We start from the raw sequence: 13,918 nt of genomic DNA, 5'->3' as shown, positions 1-13,918 counted from the left end.
AATTCTTATTTTCCAACAAAGAAAAAATGCCATTTTACATATTAATAAAGTAATGTTTCAGCAACTTTAGCTAGCTTCCACAAAGCAGTAAGGACATGATATAATGCCAATCAGAACAAAAATTGAGTTAGAAATAAATTTTCTTTCCTTTTCATAACAAGCTATGAAAAAATAATACTGCTAGTCTTCAGCTTTATAGAAGATTTTCAGCATTAAATGCGATTTGAATTGTTTTGCATAAAATATCTCCCTCAATAACCATTCAGATGCCTGAAATTATAACATTAGAATGTTATTTTCTTCACAGATATGAAAATTTTACTCAATAATATGAAAAAACTTCCCCTAATCAAGACATCTGAAATCCTGAATTAAATATAACAAACATCTTCTGGGTGACCTATAATAATAAATATAAGCAAATGACCATGAGGAGGATAGAATCTAGAATGGAAATTTCACCTAAAATAATAGCTTCCATGGAAACTCTGTACAGTGTTGAGAGAGGGATTTGAAAGTTGGCAAGAAATAGAATGTAAGCCATGATTCAAGAAAAAAGACTCAATTTATGTAGAAGTTTGATCTAGAATAAAAATAGAATAAAGCCAAAAAGAGACAAGGATACTGAGAGAGAAGAAAAGAGGATGAGAGAGAAGAGAAGAGGAAAAAAAAAAAAAGAGAAATTCACTCCACCTAGGATTTGGTTAGCAAGGAATACTTTTCTCCAAATTTACAGTAAGAAATCTTCCCTCCTAATATTCCACGGCCATTAAAACACAGATTATAAAATCTCTAAATTCTATTAATATAACAATATTTCACCTCTCTGTACCAAAACAAAAAGTCTAAAGCAAGAGTCTAAAATAAGATATTATATTCCACATTTATTACAGTGGATCTACCATTATCAAAGCATGACTTTTAATTACTAGGTCCACTTTTTCTTAAAAAGGAGCCTATCCTTATGTTACAAGAGTTTCACATATAAATGAGAGAAGAAATATATTTGTATTTCACCAGCTAAAATTCAGATACAGGGTAAAAATAAACCACAAGGAGATGTGCAAAATATTTTCTCTGGCTAAAAATCAGGTGTATTGGTTTTCTTAATTACAGTTTTTTAGTTGTTTGTTGTAATAAGAATTTCACACAAACTATTGAAAATAAGCTTAAATTATTTTATATATTTCATTTATTTTAAAATATCACTGTTATTTGTAATAAAAAGTATCCTTATGAGTTTAAAATACTTGAACATGAATATGACTAAATATGTTGGCATCTTGGAGAACAATTTTGTGGGGTATACATTCAAGACATCTTGGCATTTTCTGGGCAAATTTGATTTGATTAGTTACATAAGCCTTTCTTAACATTTGAGACAAGTATAATAGTTTTTCATTTGGCCAACTTAAGGGATCAAGAGAGCAAACTAAAATGCAAGCAAACGGTTCTTAAAAGGAAACAAAAGGTTCTTAAAAGCACAAGTACAGTTTCTATTGCCCTTTGAACAAGCATTCACTAAATTCAAATGTACTCTAATTCTGATTTCCTTTGACATAATTGTTTCTTTGACGTAACTCTATTACTCAAAATTTAATTAATGCTGGAAATGCCCTTAAAATTGTCCCTGAAACATGCCCATTACTTAAGAATTTAAAGACACTTAGAAAATAAATTGTGGAGATAGAGAACCAGTATAGACTGTATGAGAACTTATTTGAAAGAGTATCACTGTTTTCAGATAACTTTTTGGTACACATCATAGCTTTTATATTATTAGGGGAAAGTTAAACTTGTTACTCAATTTCTTCTCAAAAATGGTTAAAATGACCCATAACAAATGTTAGTGAAGATACAGAGAAAATGGAACTCTTGTACACTGTGGGTGACATTGTAAATTTGTGCAGTCACTGTGGAAAACAGTATGGGGTTTCTTCAAAAAACAACAACAAAAAAGATTCACTTATGATCCAGAAATTCTATTGTGACCTGTGTATCTGAAGAAAACAAAACTAATTTGAAAAGACATGTACCCTATGTGCATGGCAGCATTACTTACAATAGGCAAGATATGGAAGCAACCTAAGAGTACACCAACAGATTAATGGATAAAAGATGTTACACAGATAGATAACGATAGATATCTTTCTCACATATATAGATCTATATATAGATGTAGATATCTCCTCAAAATGAAGCACATCTAAACTGAGACTAGTTTACATTTTGGCAGTCTGAAAGTGATGGAAGATGTATTTGAAAGTTTAGTAAAATTAACAGCAATTAGTGTGATTAGAAGCATTAATGAGTCCTCAATCTTTGTAATTTAGGTTGCTGTCTTACAAATAATATTACTGTGCTCCAATTAAAAATTTGGCTTGAAGCTCAACAGTCAGAAAACTAAGATCATGGCATCTGGTCCCATCACTTCATGGGAAATAGATGGGGAAACAGTGGCTGTCTTTATTTTTTTGGGCTCCAAAATTACTGCAGATGGTGATTGCAGCCATGAAATTAAAAGACGCTTACTGCTTGGAAGGAAAGTTATGACTAACCTAGACAGCATATTAAAAAGCAGAGACATTACATTGTCAACAAAGGTCCGTCTAGTCAAGGCTATGGTTTTTCCAGTAGTCATGTATGGATGTGAGAGTTGGACTATAAAGAAAGCTGAGCACCGAAGAATTGATGCTTTTGAACTGCAGTGTTGGAGAAGACTCTTGAGAGACCCTTTGACTGCAAGGAGATCCAACCAGTCCATCCTAAAGGAGCTCAGTCCTGGGTGTTCATTGGAAGGACTGATGTTGAAGCTGAGATTCCAATGCTTTGGCCACCTGATGCGAAGAGCTGACTCATTTGAAAAGACCTTGATGCTGGGAAAGATTGAAGGCAGGAGGAGAAGGGGATGACAGAGGATGAAATGGCTGGATGGCATCACCGACTGGATGGACATGAGTTTGGGTAAACTCTGGGAGTTGGTGATGGACAGGGAGGGCTGGCATGCTGTGGTTCATGGGGTCACAAAGAATTGGACACGACTAAGGGACTGAACTGAACTGAATGACTGATTGATTGATTAAGGATACCAGGCTTTCTTTGGCATCCTTTGACTATAAGGAGTTGTTGGGGTTCACAACACTAACTACTATTTTTATTAGTTTTTGAATAAAGAGTTTAAGAAACAGAGATGTGAAGTTGTGTGTCTAAGATGGTACAACCTTTGAATATCACAGCTAATTCCTAACCACAAAATGCAGTAACATTGTGATTTTTAATCTTAGGCTGTGACTTGGTAATAAAAGCTATGATATATCTTTAAAATATTTTAAAAGTATAATTGTATATAATAGTGATAATATAATGATAAAATTGTGAAATCCATCATATTAAAATGAGACACGGATACTAAGTATAAGAAAAATAAGGTCCAGTGACTACGCTAAGAAACATGAACTTTCAGGAAATTTTCATCTACGAGTAATAAGCATGTTGTGTTCTGTGTAACTTACACACTTTTCTTTAAACAAAATAATTAGAGTGTAAGGTGCCAAAGACTCAGAATTACTCTCTTCATGGAGCATTTACCCTCCAAATAAAAATAAGTTATCTTTTTGAAGAAAATGCAACAAATGTTTTAAATAAATGAGTCAAATATTATTTTGTTAATTAAACATGTCCATCATTGACTGAGATAGAGGAAACGCAGCTAGCTAACTGCTTTAGCTTTGTATATCTTTAGCTTGTTAGAGGCTACCTCAGCCAGCTCTCTGTATCTGGATTCCACATCCTCAGAGTCAACCAACCACAGATGTATTCATGGTTGGTTGCATCTACAGACACAGAGTCCATGGATACAGAAGGGCCCGATGAACTAAGTCATTTTACGTAAAGGACTTGAATATTGGAGGATTTGGGTTGTCCGGAGGGTTGCATATTCTAAGGGACCCCTCTTAATAAATTCAAAATTGATAGCTAAGGGAAGACCCCTCTGTAGTCTCTTTATTTGGAGACCAATTATTTTGTCTGATAAGTCACAAATTTGTTCTGATTTTGTTTGTTTAATCTCCACTATTCCTTTAAAGTGCTCAGCCATATGTTTTAAAAGTCAATTTCCAATTCCGTTTTTTCTTTCTGTATATCTATTTTAAAGAGAAGCCTCCTTTCTAAGTGTAGGTGTTCACTCAGCATTTAAAAAAGAGAAAAAAAACATTTTCTCTAAAGTCAAATTTCAGTCATTTATTGCCTCTTCTATATTTCCTTTACAAGTTAAAATCTCTGCCTCATGTACCCTTAATGGAAAGGTTTCTGAAACAGCATTACATAGTACATATCATACTTTTCAAGAACATTTATTTGAATTATGAACAGCTATGCTATTTAAAATCCTGTACTGGCTTTTTGCACTCAGCTGCTTTTAACAACATTTCCCTCTCAGGCATTAACAATTAAGTGAGCTATTTGATTAAATAAGCATTAACAAAATCCTTAATTCAGAAGGAAATTTCTGTCTGTCTTCCTGAAGTTTAAGAAAATCTTTAATAATTGACCTTGACTTGGCTATAGGCCAAGGCTTAAATGCAGCTTATATAGATCCAACATTTAGTCCAGAATTCCTAATGGAGTATGTGCAGTAAGACTGTCCTTCTCCTTAGAACAAAAATTAATGGATGGATGGCTCATTTACAGAGATCTAGAGAAGGAGAGAAAAAAAAAGAGATTTATTTGGCTGGTAGAATGAAAAACAAAAAAAAGACCGAGTGAGGCAGAATTTAAAATGTGTAAGTTTAAATTGGTTTTAGTGTGAATTATTTTATTTGGACATCATACAGCGTAATGAAGAGAGGATATTTTGAGATCTCAGGACATAGATCATAGGAAGTTGATCAGATTGTTTATTTCATTTTACTTTCTCTCCTTTCTAAAGTTGTTAAGTGATATTTTTAACACGGCAAAAAACTCCCATATTGTCATCCTATTTAATTTTTAGTAATACTTAGTAACAGTAAGGTAAGTAAAGAAGCCAAGCTTTTATTGAGAGTATATTTAGGAAAACAATTTTGTCTCTATGTATTAGTAGATTTCAGCTTTCTTATAGATGAAACCATGACACAAAGGATGGAAGCCACTACAGTTCTAACATGTATACTTATAAAAGGGGTTTTCATTTCCCAGCTAAGCAGAAGCAAGAATCAATATTAGAATTAATTTCTCAACTATCATTGATCTCAGAATTTAGACTAAGCAAAATGACCCAGATGTGACTTCTCAAGTGAGAGAATACTCTGGAATTTCTGTTGAGGAATCCAAGGCAAAGTTTAAGCAATTATCTTTGTGTGAATTAGCAAATACAATTAAAATATTGGGCTTTTGTGCTGACTTAGATATGAGACTTATCAGATCTATGCGTTAACCCATTCTTATGAAGAACTTCCTCAAAAACTCAACAGAGACAAGATAATTAAGTGCTAAACCAAACAAAGGAGATGAGATTTTGTACAATTAGGACAAATAAAAAAGAAGCATCAACTGTCACAAACAAGAGTATCCTAGGAATAAATAGTATAATGTAAAATTACATATAATATAAAATCTGGTATCTTAGATGGGATATGGAAGCAAAATATATTATTAGGTAAGAAATAAGAACATTTGAGTAAAGTATGGAAATAATTATTAGTAAAGTATCTATATATAAAAACACCTACTTCTGCTTCATTGTCTATGCTAAAGCTTTTGACTGCATGGATCAAAACAAACTGTGGAAAATTCTTAAAGAGATGGGAATACCAGACCACTTTACCTGTCTCCTGAGAAACCTGTATGCAGATCAAGAAGTAACAGTTAGAACCAGACATGATACAATGAACTGGTTCAAAATTGGGAAAGGAGTATACATCAAGGCTGTATATTGTCACCATGATTATTTAACTTACATGTAGAGTACATCATCAGAAATACTGGGCTGGATGACTCCCAAGGTGGAATCAAGATTGCCAGGAGAAATATCAACAACCTCAGATATGCAGATGATACCATCCTAAGGACAGAAAGCTAAGAGGAACTAAAGAGTCTCTTGATGAGGGCTAAAGAGGAGGATGAAAAAGCTGGCCTAAAACTCAGCATTCAAAAAACAAAGGTCATGGAATCCAGTCCCATCACTTCATGGCAAATAGGAGAAAAAGTGGAAGCAGTGACAGATTTTATTTTCTTGGGCTCCAAAATCACTGCACATGGTGACTGCAGCTTTGAAATTAAAAGATGTTTGTTCCTTGGAAGGAAAGCTGTGACAAACCTAGACAGCATGTTGAAAAGACATCACTTTGCAGACAGAGGTCCCTTAAAGTCAAAGCTATGGTTTTTCCAGTAGTCATGTATGGATGTGAGAGTTGGACCATAATGAAAGCTGAGCTCCAAAGAATTGATGCTTTCATATTGTGGGCAGGAGAAGACTCTTGAGAGTCCCTTGGACTGCAAGGAGATCAAACCAGTCAATCCTAAAGGAAATCAACCCTGAACACTTATTGAAGGACTGGTGCTGAAGCTGAAGCTCCAATATTCTGACGCCCTAATGTGAAGAGCCAACACACTGGAAAAGATTTTAATGCTGGGGGAGATTGGGGGCAGGAGGAGAAAGAGGTGACAGAAGATGAGATGATTGGATAGCATTGCCAACTAAATGGACATAAGTTTGAACAAACTCTGGAAGATGGTGAAGGACAGGGAAACTTGGAGTGCTGTAATAGGGTCACAAAGAGTCAGACATGACTTAGCCACTAAACAATGACAATATATTCATTAATTGTAACAAATATGCCATACTAATATAAGATGTTGCTAATAAGGAAACTCAATGTGGAGTATATGAGAATTCTTTGTACTAACTTTACTTTTTTTTTCTTTTCTTTGTGAATCTAAAAATCTCGTGAAATAAAGTATAAGAAAAGCAAGGATAAAGAAATAAATGAAAGAATAAACAGATTAATACCAAAACTATTTACAGATAGTGTTCTCTGATCTAGGGATCTAATTACATTATAGAAAGACTTATTTGGTTTTAAATTATAGGATAACAGTATAAAGTAAACAAAATGGTATTGAAACAAATCAAAGTTCATGTTGTTGAAAAGACTCATTGACACCAAATTTGAAGGACTATTGAGACATGAAAGAACTTCTGGGCACCTTTTTTTCTTCAGAAGAAAATTACAAAAAGATGGTCTTCAGAACAAAACAAAATATTAGTGAAGTCTTTTATTGTTGATGCTCTAATATCTGAAACAAGCAAAATGTATTGTTTGATTATAAAGGGAAAAAGCTGTGCTTGTAAGTTCTAGTCTTTGAGCACATCAAAAATGCTGATCTTCTATAGGGCTTGGAGAAGCATGAATGAAGTTCAGGGATTGGCAGACTTTCAGAAATGGAAGTGTTGAGGAATGGTTGACCTTTATCTGTAGACGTATATTTAATAGATTGTTGGTGTTGCTTATTGGCTGACTTACAGAAGTGCTCATTGAAGTGAATTGTCATTGATTTATGAAATGAATATAAACTAGTTTCAGTGGTTATATTTTATCTTGGCAAGGGAAAATAATTATTTTCCAAGAACAGTAGGAACTTTTATTATCACATCAAATAGAATATAGATATTTCATTGTTCAACATTTTTATTTGATAACCAATGTGCTAGCTTCTATAATGATATCTGATGCATTTTAAATCCTGTATGCTATCTGTTAGTGCCAAAGCTCTTTCAATATATACTTCCTGATTCAATCAGGAGGTGTAGAAAAAAACTGTATAATACTTAATAGTGTTTTCTTCTAATTTTTATTGTGCTTTCTCCTATTTCAAAGGAAGGTAGAACTCTACCAAGAGTGTCTCACATAATCATGATGCAAATGGAAATAAAGTTGCATTTACTTCCATTCTACTATAACCATAGGTCCCAACAAGGTATTTAAAGGCACTATGAAGTGATAATAACCTTAAACAATTATCTTTATAACACCCATTTTAAAATTTGTAATATGTTTCAGATTTTGTGGAAACCATACAACACAATTAATAATAATCCTATGAGATAAATACAAAATGGAATAATATGACTAGCAAGTCTTTTTTGTAAAAGGAGCAATACTAAATGGGAAATGGGTGTCTCATTTTAGGAGTTTTAATTTAAGTAAAATTGTGAGACAAATAACTTTTAGTTAAATATTCTTTAATTTACACCATATTGTAAATCCCTTTCTCAATGTTTATAATGATATAAAAAGTAAAGACTATTTAAACCCAGGTCATTAAGCCAGTTGGAGAAGGCAATGGCACCCCACTCCAGTACTCTTGCCTGGAAAATCCCATGGACAGAGGAGCCTGGTAGGCTGCAGTCCATGAGGTCGCTAAGAGTCGGACATGACTGAGCGACTTCACTTTCACTTTTCACTTTCATGAGCTGGAGAAGGAAATGGCAACCCACTCCAGTATTCTTCCCTGGAGAATCCCAGGGAAGGGGGAGCCTGGTGGGCTACCATCTATGGAGTCGCACAGGGTCGGACACGACTGAAGTGACTTAGCAGCAGCATTAAGCCAGTAATCAATACAGTTACTAATATGAATGATAGATTATGAATAAGATTAAATTTTAAGAAATTCTGCATTAGGCAATGGGTAGGACATTTTTTTTTTCAGGTCAATATTCTTATAGAGAATAACCCAGAAAGTTGGACATAACACAGATATATTGTTTGTTAGGATTTAGAGAGGTCAGAAGCAATAAGAGCCAGAATCTGGAAAGAGAGGAGAGTTAAAAAAAAACAAACAAACAAACTTAATTTGGTATGTAAAGCTTCTTTTCCTCTCAAGGCAATTGCAGATCCCAGCAGAAAAATTATTAACTAAGAGGATGAGTAAGTGGTTAGAGCTTTCATCTGTGGCACTAATTTGGAGGGCTTAGGTAAATACACCAGGCTTTTATAAGTGACCTTAGGGTCCATACCCTATGAGTAGTAGGGATTTGGAAACAGACCACCCCCCCACAATAACTGAATCTGTCTTAATACCTGAGTCCATTAAAAATATCTGCCTTAATTCTAACTGCCTCCTGAAATTAAAAACACTTGTGAAAATTAGGATCATCTAGAATTTTACATTATTTTGAATTTTTCTTTCCTGTGGTCTGGAATTCTATTTTTTATAAGAAAATAATCTATTGGAAAATAAGAATTTCAAAAAGGGAAAAAACAAAATAGAACAAATTCATAATAATTCTAAATATTGGTGTTGCCAGTCATGAAAGTTAATTACAATTAATATAATAAGAAATTAACCTACACAATAGAGATTATAACAAATAATTGAAAAATATATAATAGAAATAAATAAACTGTATAACTGAAAATTGTGGTAGTGGTTTAGTTAGTTGATAAGTCGTGTCTGACTCTTGTGACCCCATGGGCTGTAGCCTACCAGGCTCCTTTGTCCCTGGGATTTCCCAAGCAGGATTACTGGAGTGGGTTGCCATTTCCTTCTCCAGGGGATCCTCTTTACTCTGGGATCAAACCTGTGTCTTCTCTCCTGAATTTCAGTGAATGCTTTATCATTAGGGAAGACCATAAATGAAAATACAAATGATTACATTAACAACAGAGTGAATGTCTTTAATGACAGATGATGCATAATTGAAGAACTAATTGGTGAAGTGGCGTATTTCAAATTCATAATTTTAAAGAGAATTATCAGGATAACATGCCCAAAAGTGGCAAATGATGGAAAATATATAAAATATAAGAAATCAAGCAAAACCTTGTGAAATAGCTAATACATGTGTGGTTTAAATGTCAGAGGATGGTAGAAATAATAAGGCAGAAAATACATCTGAAGAGATAGTGGCTGATAATATTCCAGAAGAAACCACAATAAGTTATAGTTTAAACAACCACTAAGAAATCCAACAGAGAAAAAAAAAAAAAAATGAAGAAAAGCATGACTAAGCACTAAGTAGGAAAAACTGTGGTCAAGACTAAAATACATTCTAGGTAGTAGTCAAAAGTAAAAAAGAAAAAATTACTTATTTCTTATAACTACTTTCCCAATTGAAAATGGCAGACTACTTTGCAATAGAATAAAATGAAATACAGAAGATAATGAAATTGTATCTTCAAATATGTTCTATCACTAACATCAAATTCTGTACTGAGTAGAATATACTCTAAGGTTAAGTAATGATTAAGTAAAGAAACCAATAATAAAAACATCAACATCAACATAAGCCCCACAACACTTGAGATGATAAGCAACAACCAATAAATCTAGGAAATAACAAAGTAATTATTGATTGGAATGAAAATGATCAGCAGTGAGGCTTCAAGATGAAGGGGAAAATGAAGAGCAATAATAACATTAACTATGTAGGAAATTCTAAGTGAATATTTATGGAAAAAATCAATTTTTATAATACATGATACATGTATATATTATAAAACAATGCTGAATTGAATTTCCACATCAATTTTAACAATGATCATAAAACAACATATATACAAAATATATAGAAAAAATTATAATTTTAAAAACATTCCAAAATAAGCAAGTGGAGAGAAGAACATAAGGAACATATAATCATGAAACAAAGAGACTACAAAGTATAAAAGCATAGAATTATATAAATTACCTTAATAATCTGTATGATTTTCCACTACCAGAGTTCCCTGGAGTTCAAACCCATCAATGTTGTTCAAGGGTCAACTGTAATAAAAGCATTGGTAATTGAATCCTCAATTATAAAGGTGAATTTACATATAGCAATGCAGAATAAGGAGAAATAAATCAGGAGAGATATATGATATACAGCACTGAGAGTATACAAGAAAAAAATACATTTTTTTATTTAGAGAACTGTACTCAGAAACTTAGAATAGTATGCATTACTTTGAAGTGCATATGAAACAGTGAAGTTCATTTTTTCTTATTAATTTTATGAAGAGACAATGCATAAAATAGAATGCAACATTTAAAATGAACTGTTATTTGGGTTTTTAACAACTGCTTACGCCAATGAAACTACCATATTAACCAAGACATAGAGAATTTCCATCACCTGCAAAGATGCTTTTTTAAGGCACATTCTCCTGTCTAAATGGATTCCAGGTAATCACCAATTTACTTCCTTGGTTCTACATATCAGTTTACTTTTTATACAATTACGAGTACAGAAAAAAAAAAAAAAAGTCCTTCTCTATCCTTTTCTACATAGCATATCAGTGATCCCCAATCATGGAAATACCTATTGGGACATGAGTCCAGGAGAGAAACCAGGATGTTCATGTCAGCAAGCATGACAAAACAATAAATGTATTCTTAAATATTTGTCACAAATGTATATATATATGTATACATACACACACGAGTCCTAAAGATGATGCTGTTAAAGTGTTGCACTCAGTATGTCAGCAAATTTGGAAAACTCCTCAGTGACCACAGGACTAGAAAGGTCAGTTTTCATTCTAATCCCAAAGAAACATAATGCTAAAGAATGTTCAAACTACCATCCAGTTGCACTCGTTTCACAGGCTAGCATGGTAATGCTGAAAATCCTTCAAGCTAGACTTCAGCAGTGCGTGAACCAAGAACTTCCAGATGTACAAACTGAATTTAGAAAAGGCAGAGGAACCAAAGATTAAATTGCCAACATCCATTGGATCATAGAAAAAGCAAGGGAATTCCAGAAAAACAGCTGTTTCATTTACTACTCGAAAGCCTTTGTATGGATCACAACAAACTGTGGAAAATTCTGAAAGAGATGGGAATACCAGACCACCTTACCTGCCTCCTGAGAAACATGCATGCAGTTCAAGCAGCAACAGTTAGAACCTGACATGGAATAACAGACTGGTTCAAAATTTGGAAAGGAGTATACACCAAGGCTGTACCCTGCTCATTTAAATTTTATACAGAGTATATCATGTATACCATGTGAAATGAGACCTATATGAATCACAGGCTGGAATCAAGATTGCCAGGAGAGATAGCAACAACCTCAGATATGCAGATGATGCCATTCTAATGGCAGAAAGTGAAGAAGAACTAAAGAGCTTCTGATGAGGGTGAAAGAGCAGAGTGAAAAAGGTGGCTTAAAAGTCAGCATTCAAAAAAATAAGATCATGACATCCAATCCCATCACTTCATGGCAAATAGATGGAGAAAAATTGGAAACAGTGACAAATTTTATTTTCTTGGGTTCCAAAATCACTGCAGAGGGTGACTGCAGCCATGATATTAAGACACTTGCACCTTGGAAGAAAAGCTATGACAAACCTAGTTTAGTACGGTTCAGTCACTCAGTCATGTCTGACTCTTTGCGACCCCGTGAACCGCAACACGCCAGGCCTCCCTGTCCATCACCAACTCACGGAGTCCACCCAAACCCATTCCACTGAGTCAGTGATGTCATCCAACCATCTCATCGTCTGTTGTCCCCTTCTCCTCCTGCCCTCAATCTTTCGCAGCATCAGGGCCTTTTCCAATGAGTCAGCTCTTTGCATCAGGTGGCCAAAGTATTGCAGTTTCAGCTTCAACATCAGTCCTTCCAATGAACACCCAGAAATGATTTCCGTTAGGATGGACTGGTTGGATCTCCTTGAAGTGCAAGAGACTCTCAAGAGTCTTCTCCAACACCACAGTTCAAAAGCATCAATTCTTCGGCGCTCAGCTTTCTTTATAGTCCAACTCTCACATCCATACATGACCACTGGATAAACCATAGCCTTGAATAGACGGACCTTTGTTGACAAAGTAATGTCTCTGCTTTTTAATATGCTGTCTAGGTTGGTCGTAACTTTCCTTCGAAGGAGTAAGCGTCTTTTAATTTCATGGCTGCAATCACCTTCTGCAGTGATTTTGGAGCCCAGAAAAATAAGGTCAATCACTGTTTCCACTGTTTCCCCATGTATTTGCCATGAAGTGATGGGACCAGATGCCATGATCTTAGTTTTCTGAATGTTGAACTTTAAGCCAAATTTTCACTCTCCTCTTTCACTGTCATCAAGAAGCCCTTTGATTCTTCTTCACTTTCTTCCATAAGGGTGGTGTCATCTGCATATCTGAGGTTATTGATATTTCTCCCAGCAATCTTGATTCCAGCTTGTGATTCCTCTAGCCCAGCGTTTCTCATTATGTACTGTGCATATAAGTTAAATAAGCAGGGTGACAATACACAGCCTTGATGTACTCCTTTTCTGCTTTGGAACCAGTCTGTTGTTCCATGTTCAGTTCTAACTGTTGCTTCCTGACCTGCATACAGGTTTCTCAAGAGGCAGGTCAGGTGGTCTGGTATTCCCATCTCTTTCAGAATTTTCCACAGTTTATCGTGATGCACACAAGTCAAAGGCTTTGGCATAGTCAATAAAGCAGAAATAGATGTTTTTCTGGAACTCTCTTGCTTTTTTGTTGATCCAGCGGATGTTGGCAATTTGATCTCTGGTTCTTGTGCCTTCTTTAAAACAGCTTGAACATCTGGCAGTTCATGGTTCACATATTGCTGAAGCCTGGCTTGGAGAATTTTGAGCATTATTTTACTAGCATGTGAGATGAGTGCAATTGTGCAGCAGTTTGAGCATTCTTTGGGATTGGAATGAAAACTGAACTTTTCCCATCCTGTATCCACTGCTGAATTTTCCATATTTGCTGACATATGAGTGCAGCACTTTCACAGCATCATCTTTTAGGATTTGAAATAGCTCAACTGGAATTCCATCACCTCCACTAGCTTTGTTCATAGTGATAATTCCTAAGACCCACTTGATTTCACATTCTAGGATGTCTGGCTCTAGATGAGTGATCACACCATTGTGATTATCTGGGTCATGAAGATCTTTTTTGTACAATTCTTCTGTGTATTATTGCTACCTCTTCTTAATATCTT

The 13,918-nt window shown here is 34.6% G+C and overlaps 1 long non-coding RNA gene across 3 annotated transcripts in view; it reads right to left on the bottom strand.

The window, feature by feature from the left end:
• Positions 1-13,918, bottom strand: part of LOC122447561 — an 89,064-nt gene that overhangs the window by 51,431 nt on the left and 23,715 nt on the right. For 2 of the 3 annotated variants that reach the window (XR_006271280.1, XR_006271281.1), the window contains exon 2: positions 10,670-10,743. This is a non-coding gene — a long non-coding RNA (uncharacterized LOC122447561). Of the gene's footprint in view, positions 1-3,992; positions 4,694-10,669; positions 10,744-13,918 lie in introns of those variants that run through there. The other variant, XR_006271279.1, reaches the window with a different exon arrangement.

Source organism: Cervus canadensis, chromosome 9, assembly GCF_019320065.1.
Source record: "Cervus canadensis isolate Bull #8, Minnesota chromosome 9, ASM1932006v1, whole genome shotgun sequence".
NCBI classification, from domain to species: Eukaryota; Metazoa; Chordata; class Mammalia; order Artiodactyla; family Cervidae; genus Cervus; species Cervus canadensis.
Note: the sequence above shows the minus strand (reverse complement) of the source record. Positions and strands in the feature narration are given on the sequence as shown.